Below are 26,807 nucleotides of genomic sequence, written 5' to 3' on the forward strand. Positions count from 1 at the left end.
GATAGACAGACTATATAGATAGATAGATAGACAGATGGATATTAATATTATAATAAATGGTTAATTATATAATTGCAATTGTCCAAAAACAGTTATTATTAACACATTTTCAAATAAAATCAAAATGTATTAACAAATTTTATAAAATACAAACCCTGATCGGAAACCGACAACTGCATGTTAAGATTTTGTAGTCGATCTTTAAAAAGGAAAAAAGAAAAAAGTTCATTCATATATCATTGTAAACATGAAAGCTTGCTGCGAGACCTATATAAACCCATCATAACATATATTGTGTATCATAGAAAAGTCTTCAGATACTGTGATATGATATTTTTGTCATATCGCCCATCCGTACTTCACGCTACCCTTCAGAATATTGTAGATGTTGCAACACCTTCTGAAACTCAAAAAAAAAAAAAAAAGAGGGGAAAAAAAAAAAGAGAAAAAGCAAAGACCATTTAAAAGCTGTGGGCTTCTCAGAAACCGTGCGTGCATTTGGTTTGACATTTAGTGAAGGTTGCGTTTTACACTTGTTCAGGCGATCTGCTGACTGGTGTGTGACAAATAAGTGTTGCATGGCTGCTCTCACACTGTCTCACCCTCTCACCACTGTTTTGTTCTCATTCTTCATGCATGCTGAAGCTGAATCACGCCCAGGAACGAAGACCTTCAGACCGAACGATAAAAGATTCAGGGCGAGGAATTTATTGAGCTTCTTCTCTACACCGTAAACGGGGTTTAAAATAAGCATTACGGGTTATTAAGTGCTGAGACCATGCTCTGATTATCTGTGACCGGTGGACGCAAACGATACGGAGAGGACGAGCGTTCGTGCATATGCATCAAATCCATCCATCAATCCATTCATCTTCTATACCGCTTATCCTACAGGGTCACGGGGAACCACGGGGAATCGCAGGGCACAATCACTCACATACACCTTCACATTCACACTCCCATTCATACACTACAGACACTTTGGACATGCCAATCAGCCTACCATGCATGTCTTTGGACTGGTGGAGGAAACCGGAGTACCCGGAGGAAACCCCCTCAGCACGGGGAGAACATGCTACCACGAACGTACTAACCACTAAGCCAGCGTGCGCCCGTCATACACATTATATTATATTACGCTATATTATAAAAACGTGTGTGTATGAATGTGCGGACACGATCTTATATCTTGATGAGAACCAAATGTCTGCAGAAGATTAGCAATAGCTGACAGTTCTGGTTGGTACTCCTACACAACGATAGTAAGACAAATGTGTGTGTGTGTGTAGGGTGATGTCTGCGTGCCCATATTTGCTCTCCTCAGGGAAAGATTCCTCTGTGAAATCTTGTGGTGATCCTGTGGCGAACATGTGGAGAGAACAACGGCCAAACCTCACAACTAGGAAATTCATATTAGCCTTTATCATGCACTCACAGCACAAAAAATTAGGAATAAGAGTTTGTATGTGTGTGTATGTGTGTGTGTGTGTGTGTGTGTGTGTGTGTGTAGACATTTTTCAATGAGAAACATCACACTCCATCTTGCTCTCAGTACTGTATAGAAGTTTTAGGAACGTCTTAAGAAATTCTATAAAGCATGTTTTTAAAATACTTTTTTTTTTAAAAAAAGGAAAAGTTCCTTAACAGCAATACAGAGCCTCAGTTCTTTACTGTCATGTAGTAGAAGAAATCAGCTGATAGGTTGTTCTAAGCATCTTGGAGAACTTGCCCTATTTCTTTCAGAAGGTCGGGGGTTCAAGCCCCAGTACTGCCAGGCTGCCACTGTTGGGTCCTTGAGCAAGGCCCTTAACCATCTCTCCTCCAGGGGGCGCTGTATCGTGACCGACCCTGTCCTCCGGCCCCAACCAAAGAATTTCACTGTGCTGTAATGTATACATGACCGATAAAGACTCATTATAAATGTGGCTAAGAACTGGCTGCTTTCACAGGAAATGGTCACTTGAGTGATGAACGGCAAACCACATTCACTTACCAAACTAAACTCTTGAACAACGTGATGTCATAAGCGTGAATGTTTGCAGAACTTTCAAGGGCTTTCCTGTGCACACAAGAGCAGCGAGCCAATCAGATTGCTCCACATTACGTGCCCAAACGATATATCTACACCATTTCTATATTCCGAATTAGTGTTTAGCGTCTCAGATGTTTCCTGACTACTAACACGCTAATACAAAGGATCTTCCATTCCATTAAATTCACTACAATACAACACAACTGTTATGACATCGTCACAAAGCGGCTTTACAGGAATCCGGATGTAGACTTTGATCCCTAACGACACCCGAAGTTGACGTGAACGAGAGGAAGAAGATTCAAAAGGGAATTAGCGATCACGACAGTACACGGTCGGGACCGAGATCCCGCGGGACGTAAGAAAAAGCCACAGGTGTAGGTGTTTTTTTTGTTTGTTTGGGTTTTTTTTAAACTCTCGTACGGGCGGGGTCAGGTGGTCAGATATGAAGCTTGCAGGACAAAGAAAGGTCACGCTCATCAACATGGGAGCATATTCTACATAGCGCAGCGCTAGACACATTTCACATGCTCCTTTAATTCATCTTCAGTCACAGTGTTTAAATCGGTCATTTGTTTATAGTGTCAGAAACAGAAATGATGGTGAGCAGGTGCAAACAAAATATTAACTGCAGGAGCGGGCGAGGTCGTACGATGGCATTTGAGTGACAGTTTGTTTTTTTTAAATGTCATAATACTATGCTAAGAAATAGCTCTAAAAAAAAAACACGCATGGTATGCACACACTGATGCGGTGTTGAAATTGTAATAATAAAACAATAATAATAATAATAATAATAAGCAGTTGCTCCACGGCGAGTCTTCCAGAAACACGTGACCCCAGCCTTAATCTCTGGCAGTAAGTTCAACTGGTCCACGTTTCCAGAATCATCAGATTTGCTTTGTTAAAGGTTATCAAGGTGAATCCGGGAAAGCATTCTTAATGGACTTTTTCCACCAGGCGGATTTGATTAGCATCCAGTGTATCCGTTTCTGCTTTGCTCAGCTGTCACAATCCCACAATGCTCTGCGCAGGAGATCTCCTGTCTCCACAGAACAAGAATGTGAGGAGGGATGAAAAATGCTTGGCCCCGCTACAATTTAAACGCGCTGTTAAAAAGGTAGGTTCGGCGACCTCGGCATTAGTTAGCTGAAAGCGGCCGTTTTAGAATACAAACGCAATCCCGCATTTTTAGCGTTCCTTCCAAAGCCACACCCATAAAACAGATGTAGATACACCGCCATACCTCGAACAGCTGAGCCTTCTTAATCGACAGGTTCTCTTATTGTTGAGAGCCTGGAGCACTCTTGAGTCTTCAGAACGAGAGGAAAATTTCACCACATATAACGAAGAGTTTAATTAAAAAAAAAAGATTCACACAGGGGGATACTGCGAGGCCAAGGTGAAGAGTTATTGTAATGAAACACAGCAGGTGACTCTCGCATACACTGGGAGAATGAGCTGGGAGAATGCGCTGGGAGAATGTGTTAGCCAGTAAAAGGGTAATGTGATGACTGCTATGGAAATTTCGGTGCTAACGCGGTGGCGTGCTGCAGTGGTTAGCAGCAGGCTGCAAAGCTGGAGGTTTCCTTGTGTTATGAGTTGCAACATAATTCTCTCCTCTCATGCGGTCACAGATACAGGTAGAGGTGTTTGTGTAAACAGGTAAAACAACTGAAGTACCACATTGTCAACTAAGAAAAATAGTTGAGATGTATTCAACCCCCCAGTGTAAATCAGGTTTATTGTCAAAATGTACAGACTTTCAGCGGTTTGTAACGAACAAATCAAACAAAAGCAACTGAAATAGTTCGACACGATGAATGGTTCAAGCGGTTTCCCCAAATTCAACTGAAAATGCAGCTTATAATGACTTCTCCAGTTTCAAAATGATTCAACCCCCTGAATAGACTTCCTCGTAACAGCACAAATATGCAAAACAGGTGTTGTTTAAAGCACACCTTATGCAGCTAATCAAGGGCTTCATTAGTTGCACCAGGTGTGCTTGAGCTGTAACACATGAAATATCTGAACTGGCTAGGGGCAGAAAATGATTAAAATACCTGGACGGGGCAGAAAAAGGAAGCCATCGATGGCTGCAAGCAGATTTCTGAGAAGGCAGGTTGTGAAAAACCCTCGAGTGACTGCAAAAGACCTGCAGCAAGACTTGGTGGCAACAGGCACTGAGGTTTCAGTAAGGTGTGTACTAAACGCAGAAGGTTTCCATGCCAGAACTCCAAGACGTTCACCACTACTGACCCAAAAGCACAAGAAAAGTCGGCTCAAAATCATATAAATAAAACCACAGAAGTTTTGGGATTCTGTTCTGTGGAGCGATGAAACAAAACTGGAACTTTTCGGCACGATGGATCAGCGGTATGTCTGGAGGGAGAAGAATGAAGAAAGAACACTCTGTCCACAGTCGAGCATGGTGGTGGCTCGGTGATGCTCTGCGGCTGCTTTGCATCCTCTGGCACTGGAAACCTGCAGCGTGTGGGAGGCAAGATGGATTCATTGAAGTATCAGGAAATCCTAGGAGAACACGTCATGCCGTCTGAGAGGAAGCTGAAGCTTGGGCGTCATCGGACCTTCCAACAGGACAATGATCCCAAGCATACCTTAAATTCCACCAAGGCTTGGTTGCAGAAGTAGTCCTGGAAGATTCTACAGGGCCATCACAGTCGCCTGACTTGAACCCCATAGAAAATCTCTGGTGGGACTTGAAGAAGGCGGTTGCAGCACGCAAACCCAAGAATATTACTGAACTGGAGGCCATTGCTCATGAGGAATGGGATAAGATTCCTCAGGAATGCTGCCAGAAGCTGGTGTCTGACTATACATCTCATTTGCAGCAGGTCATAACAGCTAAATGGTGCTCTACAAAGTACTAAAGATGCTCGCCATGAAGGGGTTGAATAATCTTGAAACTGGAGAAATCATTATAAGTTGCATTTTCAGTTGAATTTGGGGAAACCATTTGATGCACTCGTTGTGTTGAACCATTTCAAATTCTTTTGTTTGATTTGTTCATTGCAAGCCACTGAAGTCTATCAATTTTGACAATAATCCTGATTTGCAATGGGGGTTGAATCATTTTGATCGCGACTGTATAATGTACAACGATATATCGATGAATACGTTTTAATACTCAGGAAACTGATAACAACGATCTTGGAAAATCTCTACACCTTTACCCTCATTAAAAATAAAAGAATCTAGAAATATGCATACGAACATGCAAATCAGAAACACGCCTCCATCCAACACTGCCATGATCCCCAGGTTTATTTCATTAACAGCAGCAAAATATTACTAGAACTAGCTAAGTTACTTATCCAGCTATCTTCCACATCAGTACCGCATGATCCTCTAATCATCTGCATATCAAATCTGATTGGTCCAGAGCCCAAGAGCCTTCTATGTGACATCACAATCTAGAGATGGGCAGTTCAGGAAAACATTACAATGCTAAATAAAAAAATATAAGCAAATCATTTACACATTTACGCCATGTCAACACCGCAGGCCGCAATACGCTAAAGGTTCTCCGTCTTAACCTGAGATATATTCGGAAAAAAATAAAAGAGGCAAGGCACTCTTGTGAACAGTATTAAATAAATCTCAGACATTTACTACTCAAGTTTTAAAATGAATCTAGGTCATTTTTTTAAGATTAGTCAAAGTTGTACATTGCTTTAGCCAAACAGACCTCATCAAATCAGTGTAACCCCACCCCCCCACCCCCCTATTCCGTAAATCCTAATGTTGTCTTTGCTTAAACAATCAAGTAATCATGACTAAACATTACATAAAATGTTGCCCTTTTTACCCAGAAAAAGCTAAGTCCGTTTAACTTTTTTAGCTACAAAAATACACGTGATTGGCCACGCAAGGAGTTCTACCTGGCAACAAGTGAACGAATGCACCGATTGGTGGATAATTGCGAAAGGCGGTCCTCTTCGTCTCGGCTGTTGCTGGTACCTCTGTAGTGAAATTCAAGAGCCCATGATGAGTAGAAGAGACAACTTTGTGTGTGTTTACAAAGAAATTGCAATCATGTACAGGATGTTTTTGTAAATAAAGTTATATTTTGCTAAAAGAGTTCATTTACCTGTTAAATATGCTAAATTTCATGTTAAATATACAAAATTTGGGAGACCCCATTACTTAATTAAATCGAGGGAAGGAGTTTACTCAATCAACTGAGCACGGTCAACTTGTTAGGGGTTTCAGTGTGGACAATCTGTCGTTTTCAGAGCCGTATATAGTATACAGGTCACATTTTCACCATGCGAAGGGTTTTCCTGTGCCGCCACACAGATCAACTCAATCTAAGAGGATTTCAACATCCTCTTTCTGGAGTTACGGGAAGTCGTGTTTATGACCACGATGATAAACAAACTCGACGCCGTCACACCCGTGTGCTGTTCCTTGTAGATCTTATCCCTAACATGATCAGCTGCACGCCCATCCAATGAAGCAGAGGACTTAGCCCTGTAATGACACTGTATCCAAGGTCAACAGTGAATAATAAGAGGACTTGAAATTCTTCTACAAGCACGTGGTCAATGTTTCTTCACCGCCTTTCACTAATTAAGGCTTCCCGTCAAGTTCTTACGTAAAACCATTTTGTTCTCTCAGCATAATTGCAGTTTGCTCCGTCTCGCGTTTGATGAAGTCTCGCCCACGCAACCGACGTACGAGTCAAGCCTGCTTGCTCTTTTATAACCACCTGAGTTCATCTCCTGGCCTTTTGACGAGAAAAGAAAAAGAAAACAGGCGTGGTTCCTTCGCTTTTGTATATTGCTTGCACTGTTTATTGGATTATTTCTAGTCTAAATCGAATGAAATCGTGTGCATCTGCGAGGGAGAGGCCGGGTTTCGTCTGGTCGGTACGGACAAAGCGGAAGTCCTGGTCGCTATGAAAGGAGTTCCCCCCTTCGGCTGGACTTCGTCATAGTGTTTCCGAGGGTGACTGCTAGGAACGAAGAGATGAGAATGAGAGCGAAAGAAAGAGAAAGAAAGAGTGGAGAGAAAGAGAAAGACAGAGGGTTGAATGGGTCTTCCCCTGGCCTCCACCCACGCTGTCGAGCTCTTGCGGCCTTCAAACAGCCTGGTTTGCATTCCACCTGCAGATACGAGCGTGATTCATCTTCCTCTATGGGGGGGGGGTGCTCCATGTCTATAAATGGACACCGTGCTTTTGAAACACACAGCGTGTGCGTCTGTGTGTGTGTGGGGGCATATTTTTCTATCTTAGTGGGGACCAAGGGTAAGGAATATCTGGCAGGTTCGACATTATGGGGACATTTTCCTGGTCCCCATAGAAAAAGTGCTTTATTATTTATTTATTTTTTAAATACAGACTGTAACTTTTATTTGAAAATTTTTATTTATTGAGGATTAGAGTTAAGTGTAGCATAGCTTTGAACAGCTGTGTTAATAATTATATCGATAATAAGACACAAGGCAAATCTGTTTGGGCACGGTTTACTAAATGTCCCCACAAGGATAGGACTAGATGCCTGTTTTGACCTTTTTCGATCAATGGAAAGTCCTCATAAGGATAGTGAGTCAAACATGTGGCTATGTGTGCGTACATGTATGCATGAATTCATGCCTTTAAGGACATTACTTTGCATGTAAAATGAAGCCAGTGCCTCGTTAAAGCGCTCTAAAGTTTCGAACTATTTACTCCGAAATCCCTATAAAAAAAACTGCATTTCTTCCAGCACCGAGCAGACAAACTGAAATCGTAGACAGCCAGGATGACTCACACCTCTTTGAAGGTCTGCTGTTTGCTCGCTGCAGTGGCAACGTTGTGCTATGAGAACAACAGATGCAGCGTGACAGGAGGAAACCCGTTCAGAGTCGCACACCGACCGCAGGCACGTCTGGGCCTGCTGACACCACGCCTCAGCCTGCAACGCTGCGCTCTGCTTTCTCCTGGAACGCTCAGAGAGAGGAAGCGCGCTCTCGCTCTCGTTCGCTCTCTCTCTCTCACTCTCTGCTCACTCCTACACACACTGCAGCAGATTACAGAATGAACACAGTAGGACGCTTCACACTCTCAGTGTCCTCTCTATCAGCCAAAAGCACCGTGTAAGTTCGAAACGCTTCAGGTTTCAGGTGAACTCTCTCCCCTCAGGGACGTACACTTTACAACACTTTCAAATGCGTCAGCATGGACAAATGCGTCATTTTCAACATTCTGACTAAGCACCAGCCACCTCTGAAGTACTAATTTGCCTACATTTACGTAAACATCTGAATAAGTGTCTACATAGGCGACCCAAAGGCGAACTCAGTCACCATTACACACACACAAAAAAAAGAGAGATGTATTCTATAATTAAACCGTTTCAATTAAAGGAGCTACTTATACGATATCAGTTAGCTGAGACGGATTTGTTTATTCCCAGTTGAATCATTCTAAAATTTAAAGGTGTTGCGCTAATTATTATTAGTATTAAGATGGACATGATAACACTAGCTTAACTAAGCGACTTCGTGTAAGAATCGGTCCGAAATGTCCGTCTGTGAGAGAATCAGGGGTTAACTGAAAGGGCGGATGAAGCAGACTGAGCTCGTGCAGCTTTACTGCGATCTGCGTGAACGGTCATGAACTAGAACAGGATGGAAATGGAAATCACGACATGGCAGGACAGTGTTAATAATAATCACGACGAACAAACTGAGCTCTGTGCTTTCGGCCGTACTCGGGTTAACAAAGACTTTTATTTATTAGGACAGAAGGAGATCTATCAGATATTTATTTTCCAACATTTCTGCAACGCCGTCGTCGAGATCTCCGTATAATAACACATACCGCATGGTACTGTTCCAATACTATTGGCACCCATAAAGAACAATCCCTGTTAACCCCTACACAGCAATACAAATAAATAATATAAAATAATAAAGATTTGTCAGAAGTACATAAAATCAGATTATACCACAGTGCTGAGCTCTGATTGGTCGGAAGGTGTTGATTCATTTTCTAGAACAGTCGCTATGACAATAGTGCTCATTCTGATACGCTATCGTTTCTATAGTAACAACATGTACGTGCATTTTTATGGCAGACGTGCCACATAAACACGTTTTAAAAACGTAGGTAACTGTTCACATGGTGACTTTTTTGTATGCTCATAATTTAAACTACAGCATTACCTTTTTCCCCAGTCTCACAAACGACTCGTTCAATGATCCGTTCTGAAGGATTCGTTCTAAACTCCTCCTTTCAGAGAGCATACCCTGCTCTGATTGGTCAGACGTCCCGGTCTGTCGTGATTGGTCTACCGCTGTCAGCGAGCAGCCGATGAAGACCAGAGGCGGGGCTTTTTGTTCCAAACCTACGTAGGTTAGTACAGGAAGTAAAGTCTGGAATCACTAACGACTCGATTCAGCTGTTCAGAATCGGTTCATTCTTTAGGGAATCGATAACGCTGTTTGTCGCGCGCTTTGATCTTTGAAACTTTGCAGACGTTTTACATTCACAGACAGCTCTATAACACACTACATGAAAGGTCATATTTGGAAAAAAAAAAAAAAACATAATAGGTGCACTTTAATAACTTCAAGAGAGCAAAACGAGAAGCTGGTAACAAAGAGGTTTATGGCTGCTAGGACGTTAGTGAAACATGAACTAGCTTTCTTCCGTTGTTAGGAGTGACAACTTCCTGTGTGATGAGAGGAATAAAATACTACGGAATATGCCGTTATTGGAACTACAGGATTGCACCCGTAACTCCACTTCATGTCAAGGCACATCACAACACCCTGTCGTTGATTAGTTTCCTATAACAGCACAACAGTGACGTGTTTTACTTCTTAAAAATTCAGATCCAAAATTTCAGGCCAAGTGTTACCAATATACCAAAAAAATAAATAAATAAACGCTATTCAGTATCAGATGAGTGCAACATTCATTTCTGTTGTTTTGGCTCTGTACTTTTGATGTTTGAAAGCTGTCGACGAGGATGAAGTGTTAAACGTCAACTTAATATAATCTGAGGACACTCACGTCTACACCGGATGTACCAGATCAGAATCAGAGCGCACTCACCCCCGCCACCCCCCCACTCACCCCCCCCACCCCCCACCCCCCACCAGATGGATGGCCATTTCATCCCAAATACACTCGCTCTACACACTGATGATGAACAGCTCTTGTTTTAGAAGCCCTTGACGACCAGAACATACACACGGGCTGCTCACATCCCCAAAGACTTGATATTTAATACTTCTTAGAAATTACAGCCTGTCTATTTTTTTTCTATATATATATATACATACAATGAATCACGTCCATAAAATGTATTTAAAAAAAAAAAAAAAAAAAAAAAAGAAAGCCAAGAAAGGTCACGAGCTCCTCAGATCTACTGTTATATAACTGTACACTGGAATTCCATACAAAGCCGTAGTAAAGATTTCACAATAGACTTTAAATTTTATTTAGACCACAGTGCTGCTGAATGCTCGGATCTGATTGATCAAGAAGGTGCCGATAGACTTTCTATCACAGCAGCTCTGATAGTAACTCTGATTAATATGCTCCTTCTAATATGTAATCATTTCTATAGTAGCATCTGATTCACAGGGACTTGTACGGTGGATGAAGAAGAAGAAGAAGAAGTCTTTATTTGTCATTTATACATAACAGCACACTGATTTTTTTTTTCCTCACATATCCCAGCTTGCTAGGAAGCTGGGGTCAGAGCGCAGGGTCAGCCATTATACGGCAGAGAGCAGAGAGGGTTAAGGGCCTTGCTCAAGGGCCCAACAGTGCCAGCTTTGCAGTGCTGGGGCTTGAACCCCCGACCTTCTGATCAGCAACCCAGAGTCTAAACCGTTGAGCCACCACTGCCCGAAATCAATCCACATAAATGGATTTTTTTTTTTTAAAAGGGTGTAATTGTTGTATTTGTAGTTTTCTGTAATGAGATGTTTATTTAGAATTTAGGTAAGGAGTCTCCAGTGTCAGCACTTGTAACAAGACACAAAACGCTTCAGAATGAGCCCTTATAGGAAAAGAATCCATTTCCTGGTGGGAACAGAAACGTCGCTCTTTGTATTGGCGCCCCCATCACACCACTCTTTTCGCTGCTCATTTTCCAATAAAGTGTTTCATTCCTTATTAAATCGATGTATACCGTGTTGACAGTTTATCATTTCCTCTGCTGGTATACCTAATAAACTGGCGACCGAGTGTATATTTGTATTTAAATCCGTGTTCAACAACAGCGGTCAACAGGACGATAATTGACCTCAAAACAAAGCAGTAATTGTACCTTTAAAGGCTCTGATTAGCCTCAGCGTTGCAGTCAGAAGGGATTTTTTTTTTTTTAAACTCATGGGGGTTGGTTTCTAAATCCAGCAGCACTTCTCCCATTTTAGCAGCATAATAAGATCATGTGCAGCCTCAAGCTAGCGAGAAGGATCGCCCCCGATAACTCCCACAAGGCCTGGTTTTTCCATTCGGGTGATGATGCGGTTCGACTGCAAGCTTCACGTACAGTTTAGGAAAAACCTCAGTGTTGTTCTCAAGGACAGCTTCGATTCCGGTGCGGTTATAAATATAGAAGCAGAGGGAATTTACCCCTAACTGACCTACCAAACTTGTGAGGTCAGGATTTCCTCTAAGGGAGAAGAACGAAAGACACAGAGAGAGAGAGAGAGAGAGAGAGAGAGAGAGAGAGCGAGAGTGGAGAAAATTGAGTCCCCCCAATCCCCCGAAACAAAGCTAAATATTTGTGACGTGTTCCTGATTTTGAAAGCTTTCAAACATAAACGTGGTTTAAAAACAAAGCAGAGCAGAAGACTTGCATGCTTTCCACAGTGTGGAAAATGTTTCAAACGACAACAACAAGTGCACGGAAAAGACGTTCGAACTTTCGCCGCGCTGCTGAACTTCGTGATTCATCCACATCCACATCCACATCCACATCCTGGCCGTGCGAACGCTAACAGCTACACAACCTACACTTAGGTTTCTTCTACGCCGAACCCGTCCCGGCGACATCCCTCATCCCGCATGATCTCAAAACACTCGAGTCGAGTCTTTTGCCTATTTTCCTGGCGCGCGCATGGAAATTTGTGTCATGTGACCACTAGAGATTGACGCAACAACAAAACACAATTTACATAGAAACCAGAGAGCTACACGCAACATTTGGACGTGATCGGGGACACCCAAAGCAGCACTACGCACAAAACTGGCTTATATCGTTTTTTTTTTTGTTTTTTTTTGTTATTGCGGCTCAGAGAGTTCCCGAACGACATGGGATCAGGTTGAGGGAGAACGGGTTTAGCAGGAACACCTCACCCTGTGGGAAAGCTACTGTTCTACGCTGTTTGCTCGCCTGCCACAAAAACTCAAAGCGGCACAGAGCAACACACATTCGACGCATTCGTGAAGGGTTTGACGTGGCGGATATGAAAGAAAAAAAAAAAAACCCATCACATACCACAACACTATAACTCTAGCTACATAATATTCACAGCTATGAAAATACATCACTGATGATAAACAACAACAAAGCTCATTCTTAACAGCTTCCCCCCCCTCCCTCCCTCCCTCCCTCCCTCCCTCCCTTTTTTGAATATTTTTTTTGAAGTTGTATTATATTATATACAGTCAAATACTTGGCTCCTGGATCATTTAAATCACCAGACTGACATTTTGGGCTTTATTTTTTTTTTAATTTGGTCTTGGTCACCAGGGCTGGTGACAGAATGGGTTGATAACTGCTATAGCATAAGTGAGAACAGGAACTAACATGCTTCACAGTCATTCCACGCCTTTAAATACAACTATAAATGATCGATCATTCATAAAGAAAATGCAACCGTTGGAAGATTTCTCTGGTGTGAGAGGAACGATTCGCCCGAGGACGTGCTGCTATGGGAAAGTATCAGTCACTCTGCTTTGAGGCAGGTTGCTCCACACGACCCGGTCATTGATTATTGATTATTTTCCTTTTTATACATTTACGCCCTGTTACATTTTGTTCATCTTTAAAGATTTCATACGGATCATCTTAAACTCGTTTAAGTGCTGGATAATTTCGATTTTTATCTCTCTTTTTTTTTTGTGGCTACTGTGTGTGCATGGAAATGTTGTGTGTTACTCTGTTTAGTGTCGAAACCAATCAAAACAACAAGAACAACACCACCACAAGATCAAAGGGTATATATGAGAAATACTTTTTAACACAGAAGGAGCTTGCTTTTTTTTTTTTTTTTTAATCATAATGTATTGAACACTCTCAGAAATATAAGGTACCAAACTGAAAAGGTACTCGTTCCTCATCACGGTCATTAATGGTACGTTTTCAGTACCTTTGGTGTGTATGTTTACATCTTTTTAAATATTTTAAGGCACATTATTAGATCTTTTTCATTTGGTCCACTTTGTGCAGCAAGTAGAAGATCTATACTACAGGGACAAAAGATACTAAAGTACCCTTTATAGTACCGTGGGAGCAGTTTGGTACCTTAAGAGTTTAGTAAGATAATCTGTGGATTTCAGATCTACTTTTTGATCAATAAAGCCCAGTGATGTCTTAGAGAAACAGTCCAGAGTGCAGCATTAGTATTATTCTGCACACTGTGAAATGAGTCCAGAGAGAAGGAGATCAATGCACCAAATCAGTACTTCAGTACTCCACACACACACACACACACACACACACACACTTCCCCCGGACATTTCAGACTGGACAAGCATTCAGAAACAGAGCTTTGTGTTTACCTGGACCTCCTGGAGAATCGTGATGTTGGTTATGAGAAGCAGAGAGTCGGTGAGCGCGCGCGCTGTAACGCTCCGGTATATCCGCCTGCACATACAAACAAACATAAACACACACACACACACCGAGGCGCGCGCTTGAGTTTTGTTCTCCACCGAAAGACCGAGTTCAGAGCGTCGACACTGCTGAGGGAGTGAGTGTGTGTGTGTGTGTGTGTGTGTGTGAGGGAGTGTGTGTGAGTGTTTTGGTGGCGCTCCGTCTTCGTTTAGAATGGCGGTAAAGCGGCCTGTCAAACCCGCCCTGAGTGACTGACTAACTACCAAACACTCCCCCTGTGTGTGGAGCACCGCCTAGAGAGAGAGAGAGAGAGAGAGAGAGAGAGAGAGAGATACAAACACACAGAGAGAGAGAGGGAGACAGAGAGAGTGACAGAGAGAGATACAAACACACAGAGAGAGAGAGAGACAGAGAGATACAAACACACAGAGAGAGAGACAGAGCGAGAGAGAGATACAAACAGAGAGAGAGAGACAGAGAGAGTGACAGAGAGAGATACAAACACAGAGAGAGAGAGAGAGAGATACAAACACACAGAGAGAGAGACAGAGCGAGAGAGAGATACAAACAGAGAGAGAGACAGAGAGAGTGCGATACAAACACAGAGAGAGTGAGAGAGATACAATCAGAGAGAGATAGACAGAGAGATACAAACACAGAAAGAGAGAGACAGAGCAAGAGACAAACACAGAGAGAGAGACAGAGAGAGATACAAACAGAGAGAGAGAGACAGAGAGTGAGAGAGATACAAACAGAGAGAGAGACAGACAGAGTGAGATACAAACACACAGAGAGAGAGACAGAGAGAGTGAGATACAAACACAGAGAGAGAGAGATACAAACACACAGAGAGAGAGAGAGATACAAACAGAGAGAGAGAGACAGAGAGATACAAACACAGAGAGAGATATATACAAAAACAGAGAGAGAGAGTGAGAGAGAGATACAAACAGAGAGGGAGAGACAGAGAGAGAGAGACAGAGAGAGTGAAAGAGATACAAACACAGAGAGAGAGACAGAGAGAGAGATACAAACACAGGGAGAGAGACAGAGAGAGAGAGATACAAACACAGGGAGAGATAGACAGAGAGAGAGATACAAACACAGTGAGAGAGAGACAGAGAGAGAGATACAAACACAGGGAGAGAGAGACAGAGAGAGAGATACAAACACAGTGAGAGAGAGACAGAGAGAGTGAGAGAGAGATACAAACACAGGGAGAGAGAGACAGAGAGAGAGATACAAACACAGTGAGAGAGAGACAGAGAGAGTGAGAGAGAGATACAAACACAGGGAGAGATAGACAGAGAGAGAGATACAAACACAGGGAGAGAGAGACAGAGAGAGAGATACAAACACAGGGAGAGAGAGACAGAGAGAGAGATACAAACACAGTGAGAGAGAGACAGAGAGAGTGAGAGAGAGATACAAACACAGGGAGAGAGAGACAGAGAGAGAGATACAAACACAGTGAGAGAGAGACAGAGAGAGTGAGAGAGAGATACAAACACAGGGAGAGATAGACAGAGAGAGAGATACAAACACAGGGAGAGAGAGACAGAGAGAGACACACACACAGAGTCAGATACAAATAGAAAGAGTGAGAGAGAGACACATACACAGAGAGAGTGAGATACACACATACACAGAGTGAGACAAATACACAGAGAGAGATACATAAACAGAGAGAGTGAGGCACATACACAGAGAGTGAGACACACTTACACAGAGAGAGAGACACAGATAGAGAGAGTGAGACACATACACAGAGAGAGTGAGATACACACACAGAGAGTGAGACACACACAGAGAGAGTAAGACACATACACACAGAGAGTGAGATACATACACAGAAAGAGTGAGGCACATACACGGAGAAAGAGAGGCACACATTCACACATAGAGTGAGACACAAACAGAGAGAGAGAGAGAGAGAGAGAGAGAGGGAGTAAGACAGACAGAGGCAGAGAGAGTGAGACACACACAGAGAGAGAGTGAGACACACACAGAGAGAGAGTGAGGCACACATACACAGAGAGCATGAGACACACATGCACAGAGAGAGTGAGACACACACACACAGAGTGAGACATACACAGAGAGAGTGAGACACCAGAATCCTCTTGGTTCTGCTGTCTCCCACTGAACAGGGACTTCAGCAGAACCTGGACCTGCTGGAACAGTACTTCCAGACCTGGATCCAGTGAACACAGCACACATTCACATGAGGAAATACCCACTTAACTTCACTTCACTTAACTTCACTCACTCTTCGCACTATAACTATCTAGGACTAAAAATCAGTTCCACAGACAGCTTCCACTCTGCACTGAGTGAACTGAGAGACAAAACCGCAGCACCCTTTATGCCATCAAAAGACGATGTCCTTTAGAGATTCCCGTTTGAATTAGGCTGAAAATATTCGGATCAGTCGTTGAGCCGATCGCCCTGTATGGCAGTGAGGTGAGGTCCCCACTAACAAATCGAGAATTCGCCAAACGGAAAAAACATCCAGTTGAAACCCTGCATGTAGAACTCGGAAAAAAAAAATATATATATATATATATATATATATGTATATACACACAGTATCTCACAAAAGTGAGTACACCCCTCACATTTTTGTAAATATTTGATGATATCTTTTCATGTGACAACACTGAAGGAATGACACTTTGCTACAATGTAAAGTAGTGAGTGTACAGCTTGTGTAACAGTGTAAATTTGCCGTCCCCTCAAAATAACTCCACACACAGACATTAATGTCTAAACCGCTGGCAACAAAAGTGAGTACACCCCTAAGTGAAAATGTCCAAATTGGGCCCAATTAGCCATTTTCCCTCCCCGGTGTCATGTGACTTGTTAGTGTTACAGGTGTGAATGGGGAGCAGGTGTGTGAACAACAAAGTCCAACACATCAGATTAGACCAAATCACAATAACACAAATGAAGCAAAACTTCATCACCTACTGGGAAACCCAAACACAGCAACAGAGTAAAGTACAGTACACTGAGGCAGACTCTCTGTGCACAGTGACGGATAAAACACCGAGAATCACCTTGACCAGGTACAGACCCAGTGGCCATGCCCTCGCGACAGAAACAGCCATACACATGAAAACATGGCTCTCACAGGAAGAAAGGTCGTGCCTACACCCTAACCAAAACACAGTCGAGACAGTGCTGCACATCTTAACAGAATAACGCACACACACACACCCGAGAAAGACTCTTCCCCAAAATGAAACAACAATCTGTGTAACAGTGAAAATCTCCTCCTCCTACTGGGAGAAGAGAAAGCCTGCTGGGTAACAGCAACACAATACGCCTCACCGTATTAATACAGGACAGTGATCTGCCTCGCCCTGGGGTTTCCTCTAATTATTCCTGTGATCACGCTTCTTTAGTAGTGTTATTATTATTATTATTATCATTATTATTGTTGTTGTTGTTGTTTTTTTCTTACCTTTATTAGTAAACTGTCATTTTATACATTTTATGCTTCTTTTTATGATTCTGTATATAGTACAGTACATTTATTTTGTCCTTAATTTGTACATTTATGTGCATTGTTTGCACTATTTATTATTATTATTATTATTATTATTATTATTTAATCTATTAGTATTTGATTCACTTTTATTTGATTTTGTTTTGTATTTTATTTTATTTCTCTTGTGTTTGCACTACCCTTCCCTTGTACTTGCTTTGGCAATATAAATGTACAATTGTTTGTCATGCCATTAAAGCACATGAAGACTGAAACGGAGTGAGACACACGGAGAGAGTGAGACACACACAGAGTATACAGAGAGAGTGAGACACACTCATAATATACAGAGAGTGAGACACACAGAGTATACAGAGAGAGTGAGACAGAGTGAGACACACACAGTGTATACAGAGAGTGAGACACACTCATAATATACAGAGAGTGAGACACAGAGTATACAGAGAGAGTGAGAGACACACAGAATATACAGAGAGAGTGAGAGACGCACAGAATATACAGAGAGAGTGAGACAGAATATACACAGAGAGTGAGACACAGAATATACAGAGTGAAACACAGAGTGAGACACAAACAGAATACACACAGATAGTGAGACAGAATATACAAAGACTGAAACGGAGTGAGACACGGAGAGAGTGAGACACACACAGAGTATACAGAGAGAGTGAGACACACTCATAATATACAGAGAGTGAGACACACAGAGTATACAGAGAGAGTAAGAGACACACAGAATATACAGAGAGAGTGAGACACACACACAAAGTGAGACAGAATATACAGAGAGAGTGAGACACACAGAATATACAGAGAGAGTGAGACACAGAGTGAGACACACACACAGAACATACAGAGAGCTTGAGACAGAATATACAGAGAGAGTGAGACACACACAGAATATACAGTGAGAGTGAGACACACGCACAGAATACACAGAGAGAGTGAGACAGAATATACACAGAGAGTGAGACACAGAATATACAGAGAGAGTGAGACAGAATATACACAGAGAGTGAGACACACACAGAATATACAGAGAGAGTGAGAGACACACAGAATATACAGAGAGAGTGAGACACGCACAGAATACACAGAGAGAGTGAGACAGAATATACAGAGAGAGTGAGACACACACAGAATATACAGAGAGAGTGAGACAGAATATACACAGAGAGTGAGACACACAGAATATACAGAGAGAGGGAGACACGCACAGAATACACAGAGAGAGTGAGACAGAATATACACAGAGAGTGAGACACACAGAATATACAGAGAGAGTGAGACACGCACAGAATACACAGAGAGAGTGAGACAGAATATACAGAGAGAGTGAGACACACACAGAATATACAGAGAGAGTGAGACAGAATATACACAGAGAGTGAGAGACACACAGAATATACAGAGAGAGGGAGACACGCACAGAATACACAGAGAGAGTGAGACAGAATATACACAGAGAGTGAGAGACACACAGAATATACAGAGAGAGTGAGAGACACACAGAATATACAGAGAGAGTGAGACACGCACAGAATACACAGAGAGAGTGAGACAGAAAATACAGAGAGAGTGAGACACACACAGAATATACAGAGAGAGTGAGACAGAATATACACAGAGAGTGAGAGACACACAGAATATACAGAGAGAGTGAGAGACACACAGAATATACAGAGAGAGTGAGACACGCACAGAATACACAGAGAGAGTGAGACAGAATATACAGAGAGTGAGACACACACAGAATATACAGAGAGAGTGAGACAGAATATACACAGAGAGTGAGACACACACAGAATATACAGAGAGAGTGAGAGACACACAGAATATACAGAGAGAGTGAGACGCGCACAGAATACACAGAGAGAGTGAGACAGAATATACAGAGAGAGTGAGACACACACAGAATATACAGAGAGAGTGAGACGCGCACAGAATACACAGAGAGAGTGAGACAGAATATACAGAGAGAGTGAGACACACACAGAATATACAGAGAGAGTGAGACACGCACAGAATACACAGAGTGAGTGAGACAGAATATACAGAGAGAGTGAGACACACACAGAATATACAGAGAGAGTGAGACACACTGAACACCTTTTGGGTGAACTGGAACACCGACTGCACCCCAGACCTCCTCACCAACATCACTGCCTGATCTCACTAATGCTCTTGTAGCTGAATGAACACAAATCCCCACAGCCACGCCCCAAAATCTAGATTAAAGCCTTCCCAGAAAGAGTGGAGTTTATTGTAACAGCAAAGAGGGAATAAATCTGGAACGGGATGTTCTACAAGCACATATGGGGTTTATGATGATGGTCAGGATCTAAACCTGGGACGGTCAGGTGTTCACAAACTTGCAACTTAACAATGCAATTTTTGAATTTGAATATGAATTCGATAGAGAGAGACAGAAAGAAAGAGAGACGAAAATGAGAGGGGGTGCAGGAGGAGAGAGAGAGAGAGAGAGAGAGAGAGAGAGAGAGAGAGCGCACAGTGACAGTTGGATCTCCACTTCGCTATCATGGAAAAATAAACAGAGGCGTCTCCATTTTCCTCCAAACAGTATTTGGCTTGATGACTGTAAATTGCCCCTAGGTGTGAATCAGTGTGTGAATGTGTGTGTGTGTGTGTGTGTGTGTGTGTGTGCGTGTGTGTGTGCGTGTGATGCCTGGAGACCCATGCAGGATGTATTCCCACCTCACACCCAGTGTTCCTGGGATAGACTCCCTGACCAGGATAAAGTGATTAGTGAAGATGAATAAATGAATGAAATAAACATACAGCTGATCCTACACAGGCTGACAGGGAGCCTGGAGCCGACCTCAGGGAACGCAGGGCACAAGGCAGGGGACATCCCGGACAGGGTGCCAATCCATCACAGGGCACAATCACACACCCTTTCACTCACCACGGACAATTTGGAAATGTCAATCAGCCTACAAGTCATGTTTTTGGACTGGGGAGGAAACCGGTGTACCCAGAGGAAACTCCCGATGCAGGGGGAGAGCATGCAAACTCCACACACACAGGGCAGAGGCGGAATTTCAACCCCCAAACCCAGAGGTGCGAGGCAAACGTACTAAACTCTTAGCCACCATTCCCCCTAAAAAGACAATATGCTACATATAATACAAATTTTTATTTATGAATAATTCATTAAAAAAAGTATTGTAAAAATATAAACATCAATACAACTAATATACTACTGCTACTATTCCTACTACTACTACTACTACTACTATTACTACTACTACTACTATTATTACTACTAATACTATTCCTACTACTAAAAATACTACTATTACTACTACTACTATTACTATTATTACTACTACTACTATTACTACTAATACTATTACTACTACTACTACTACTACTATTACTACTAATACTATTCCTACTACTCCTACTAATACTACTACTACTACTAATACTATTATTACTACTAATACTATTCCTACTACTAAAAATACTACTATTACTACTACTACTATTACTATTATTACTACTACTACTATTACTACTAATACTATTACTACTACTACTACTACTACTATTACTACTAATACTATTCCTACTACTCCTACTAATACTACTACTACTACTAATACTACTATTACTACTAATACTATTCCTACTACTCCTACTAATACTACTACTACTACTAATACTATTCCTACTACTAAAAATACTACTATTAATACTACTACTACTACTAAAAATACTACTATTACTACTACTACTATTACTACTACTACTACTACTATTATTCCTACTACTAAAAATACTACTATTACTACTACTACTATTATTATTACTACTACTACTACTATTCCTACTACTAAAAATACTACTATTAATACTACTACTACTACTACTACTACTATTCCTACTACTAAAAATACTACTATTACTACTACTACTACTATTATTACTACTACTACTATTACTACTAATACTATTACTACTACTACTATTCCTACTACTCCTACTAATACTACTACTACTACTAATACTATTATTACTACTAATACTATTCCTACTACTAAAAATACTACTATTCCTACTACTACTACTAAAAATACTACTATTACTACTACTACTATTACTACTACTACTACTACTATTATTTCTACTACTAAAAATACTACTATTACTACTACTACTACTATTATTACTACTACTACTACTACTACTACTATTCCTACTACTAAAAATACTACTATTACTACTACTACTATTATTATTACTACTACTACTACTATTCCTACTACTAAAAATACTACTATTAATACTACTACTACTACTACTACTATTATTACTACTACTACTATTCCTACTACTAAAAATACTACTATTACTACTACTACTACTGTTACTACTACTACTACTACTACTACTATTCCTACTACTAAAAATACTACTATTAATACTACTACTACTATTATTCTTACTACTACTATTCCTACTACTAAAAATACTACTATTACTACTACTACTACTACTATTATTACTACTACTACTACTACTATTCCTACTACTAAAAATACTACTATTCCTACTACTACAACTATTACTACTACTACTGCTACTACTACTACTACTTTTACTACTACTACTACTATTACTACTATTAATACTATTACTACTACTACTACTACTAAAAATACTACTATTAATACTATTACGACTACCACTAATACTACTATTACTACTAAAAATACCACTACTAATACTACTATTAATACTACTACTACTACTACTACTAAAAATACTACTATTAATACTATTACGACTACTACTAATACTACTATTACTACTAAAAATACCACTACTAATACTACTATTAATACTACTACTACTAAAAATACTACTATTAATACTACTACAGCTAATAATAATAATAAGTTTGTGCATGTGGTTAATACAAAACAGGTTTCAGTCATTAACATACGTTTAGCCTATAAAACATTGAAACAAAAAAAAAGAAATGAGCTTCCGCTCCATAATCTTAATTATTAATCATAATAAAAAATGAATATAAAAGTCATTTTAAAAATTGAATATTAATAAGAAAAAATGATTAATAAAATATATTTTTGGAATATGAAAAAAGATAAACAATAAAATATATTTTATAGATATAATGTTAAAATATTGAATATATTGAATAAAATTATTATAAATATTTGATACCATATTGCAACATTTACATAATATTAAAAATGTAAATGTGAAGTATGTGGACAGCCATTTTATCTGACAGATCCACAGTGGAATAACAATTACAGTGTGTGTGTGTGTCTGGAGAAATTTTGCACACACACACAAACACCGACTAGCATTCCATCACACAGTGACCCAACAAAAGGCAGGATTAAAACAACTCGCTCCAATGGACTGCAAGCAAATGCTCTACACAAGGGGATTAGGCTTGTTTGCATGTGTGTGTGTGTGTGTGTGTGTGTGTGATGAAACAGAATAACAGTGAATAGAAAGCCATCAGTAAAGTACACGTGTACAGCAGGGGAAGTAAGTATTGGACGCGTCAACGATTTTTTCTGTAAATATTTTTCCAATGAGGCTATTCACATGAAATTTTCACCAGACATCAGTATAAACTCAAGAAATCTGGAAATGTCAAGAATTCACAACATTAAAGTCCATAAATAAAGTCATGTGTAATAAAGTGGAAGAAACTGAGAAAAATCAAGGTGTTAGAATGACTCAGTCAATCACCTGACTTCAATCCAATCGAACAAGATTTAAAGAGAATATGTTTAGAAGAACCGACCAAAATCACACCTGGATACTGCGGCCCATTAATTTCTTCATACAGGAAGCGTCCCGAAGCCGTCGTTACCAACAAAGGCTTCTCCACTAAGCATTAAATACATTTCAGTTAGCGTGTTCAGTACTTTTTTCCCGTGTCATTCCACTTTATTACACATAACTTCATTTATGGACTTTAATGTTTGGATTTCTTTATATTTCCGGATTTCTTGAGTTAATACTGACGTCTGGTGAAAATTTCATGTGAATAACCTCATTGGAAATATATTTACTGAAAGAAATGTTCACGCGTCCAATACTTATTTCCCCCGATGTAAATGCTCCCAAGTTCCAAGTCCCTTTCAGAAAATCTTACTCCTTTAATGCAAAAAAAAAAAGAGAGAGATGATGTTTCCCGGTTTTCAATGTTTTAGAAAAACAAAACCAAATTTTGGTAAAATGGCACAGCGCAGTACAGTGATGTGACAAAACATGTGACATCAGGAAACCAAATCAGGTCACACCCTACATAATTTGCCCTGAAATGGTTTTAACACGATTCTGTCTCTATGATCGGTGATGATAAGCTGTAAGGCGTGTGGTTATTATATACAGACAAGAGAAAACAATAACGTTTCTCTCCTGATGGGCGTGGTCTCTTCTCAGATCTGACCATGTGAGGTTTTGGAGCGATGTGTTGATGACCATCATCATCATCCAAACTCCATCTGAGGGAAAATCATCCGAAAGAAAGGTTCTTCATCACTCTAATACGGTTCCTTTTATGTTTTCGTGAGAGTCGTTCATGAGTCCCGTGTTCATCCTGAGCGGTTAAACTGCCCATTGTTCTTCAGAAAAATCCTCCAGGTCCGGCACATTCTTTGCTTTTCCAGCATCTTCTGCATATTTAAGCCCTTTCCAACAGCGACTATACGATGTTGAGATCCATCTTTTCACACTGAGGACGACTGAGGGACTCGTACACGACTATCACAAAAGGTGCACACGTTCACTGATGCTCAAGAAGGCAACACGATACACTAGGAGCCAGCGGAGGGGGATGTAAACTTTTGAACAGGATAATCAGTGTAAATTGTTCTGATGTTATCCCAGTCTTCTGGGAAATGTGTAAATACCTTATCTGAAGTACAGCACTAAATGGGGGGGGAAAAAAAACCTTAAATAATTTTAATAAAAATAGTAAATAATTAAAAAAAAAAAAACCCTTTAATCAAAATAACATTTATTTTTAATACAACACTACACAACTCTATAGATCATGCTAAACATCATGTATCGTAGAAATAAATAAAGCATAGTGATATTCTGTTCTATTTCATACGAGAAAATACTAGCTAGCAGAGAGAAAAACCAAAAATACGCTAAAATTATATATATATATATATATATATATATAAATAAATATATAATCTCGTTCTCTACGGTATATATATATTTTAGATTATTATAATGAATCTTTTTATTGCACGATTACTTATAAGTAGATCCTCCATTTAGTTTTTAACGCAAGTAGAGAAGCACATGTGCACGTTTCACGTCTTGCGTCCTTTCCCCTTCGGTGAATTGCCTTTCCTTGCTTTGTCTTTCGTCAATGACCACCGTTTGATAAACAAAAAAACCCCCACAAAATTGTAGTTTTCTCCCATATCGTCGTAGCAACAGGTCAAAGATGTAAACGCTACAGCTAAACCGTAAACGTTGGCACCCCTGCTACACGTGCTCTATTTCAGCACACGTCTAACGACACACAGCGAGAGACGTAGTGAAGAGATCAGTGAGAAACTCGTATCGTGTTCGGAAATAAATATCTGTTTATTAATATTGTCAAAAAAATAACACCACACACACACACACACACACACACAACACAAAAGAGCGACAGAGGTAAACAGCGCCACATCTGGAAATCACATCACAGACCGCATCGCAAAAGAAAAGAACAAAGAAACCGAACGTTAACGGTTTGGCTTGGACAGGACGAGACACGAATATCGGCCAGTAAACCCTGCAGTAACACGACGCGTCCGTCTCACGTCACGTCACGTCACGTCACTTCACGTCACAGCTATACACTCGCTCCATCTTTTCACAACGTACACAAACCATGCTTCAGCGTAGAAAAGGGTCAGGTTGGTACTAAAACGTGGAACCTTCACACACGGTTATGGACATGGGACAGGCCTAATGGTGGAAATCTGTAGAAGTAGGACTACGAATGGTGATGCTTAGTAAAGATGTAAAATTCACAGTTTAGTTGACTCAGACACAAACACGTCAGTATTATTGACTCATTCTTATCAACTTTATAGACGTGTAGGATTAAATCCTTCGTGGATAAACGAGTGTGCGGAGTGTGTGAACGTGTGAAAACTGAGAAGAAACAGGATTCTGAAAACCTCACTGAAAAAAAAAAAAAAAAAAAAAAACACCGAATAAGTACTGATCATTCGACATTAACGTTATTCTTATCGAGTCATAAAACATAACAGCCAATCCGCTTACCACAGGATGCTTCGAATTTGCATATTCATTACATGCAGGTTATAGGCTGAATGTAAATGTGTAGGCATGTCGATTGTTTATTTATTTATTTATTTATTTATTTATTTATTTGCCGTTTAAGGATGTTTTTATTTAAACATTGTTTAAAATAGAAGAAGCACTTCAAAACAATTGTAAGTTTAAGCTGATGGAGGGGGGGTTGGGAGAGCAAACGTACAGAACTGGGAAAAAAGTTTAGGCACCCATTCATTACTTAGTACGTTTTATGTTGTGTTTCGTTGAGGTTTTGTGCACTAGGATGTCTGTAAGAAAGAATCAAATTGAAAAATGTCCAAACATTTAAATAACAATTTAAAAAAAAAAAAAGAAACATTGTTAAGATATTGTTTATAATATGATCATGATATTAAATCATCGAGAACTTTTCAGAGATGAAATCATGATGGAGAGGGTGTGGAAGTATCTGCAGACACAGAAGCTACTATTACATTATTACTATTTTAACTTAATTATTGATTTTATACTTACTTTATATTTATTTATTTTTTTTAATGTTTTTTTTTTTTTTTTACAAAATTATTGATTTTCAAAATTTCCGTTACATTTCTTTCCTCTATTTTCTGCCCTCGTTTTATTTATATATTTCTTTATTACTACAGTTCACTGTCTGAAATTTGTAATGTGTCCTGTGTTAATAAAGTTTATTACTGAGACACAAAGTGTGTCGAAGAATTGTGAAAGATTAGCAAAATTTGCTTCGTTTATTTGCTCATTTGATTTTTTTTTTTTTTTATAAACAAGTTGATTTCTTTATTTAAAAAAAAAAGAAAAAAATTTAAATGCCATTTTAAAAGCAAAGGGTGGCGAGATTAAATACTGATCAGATTTAGCAGTTTCTTACAGAAATATTTCATTTCAAGTTCTTCGCTTCAGATCTTTTCTTCACCGTGTATTTTCCTACGACTTTTACGCAGTGCTCTACGCGGAAGCGTCGAACGAAGTACGCCGACATGCCGCCGTGTTCAACTTCATCCGTGATTAACGCCGCATAACAATTCTCCGACGCGGTCGTTTGGACTCTCTGTGAAAGGCGCACGTGACGTTCGGGTCTAAATGAGAATGAACGAGACGACATACACCA

General features: G+C 40.2%; 1 protein-coding gene across 2 annotated transcripts in view; it reads right to left on the minus strand.

Annotated features, from left to right (window-relative positions):
* dgkaa (diacylglycerol kinase, alpha a) overlaps window positions 1-14,081 on the minus strand; it is a 51,402-nt gene extending 37,321 nt beyond the window's left edge. The window contains exon 1 of one of the 2 annotated variants that reach the window (XM_053642932.1): window positions 13,788-14,081. The gene's annotated coding sequence lies outside the window, so the exon portion shown is untranslated. Of the gene's footprint in view, window positions 1-9,205; window positions 9,896-13,787 lie in introns of those variants that run through there. The other variant, XM_053642933.1, reaches the window with a different exon arrangement.
* Between the last annotated feature and the right edge of the window lie 12,726 nt (window positions 14,082-26,807).

This window comes from Ictalurus furcatus, chromosome 15, assembly GCF_023375685.1.
Source record: "Ictalurus furcatus strain D&B chromosome 15, Billie_1.0, whole genome shotgun sequence".
Lineage (NCBI taxonomy): Eukaryota > Metazoa > Chordata > Actinopteri > Siluriformes > Ictaluridae > Ictalurus > Ictalurus furcatus.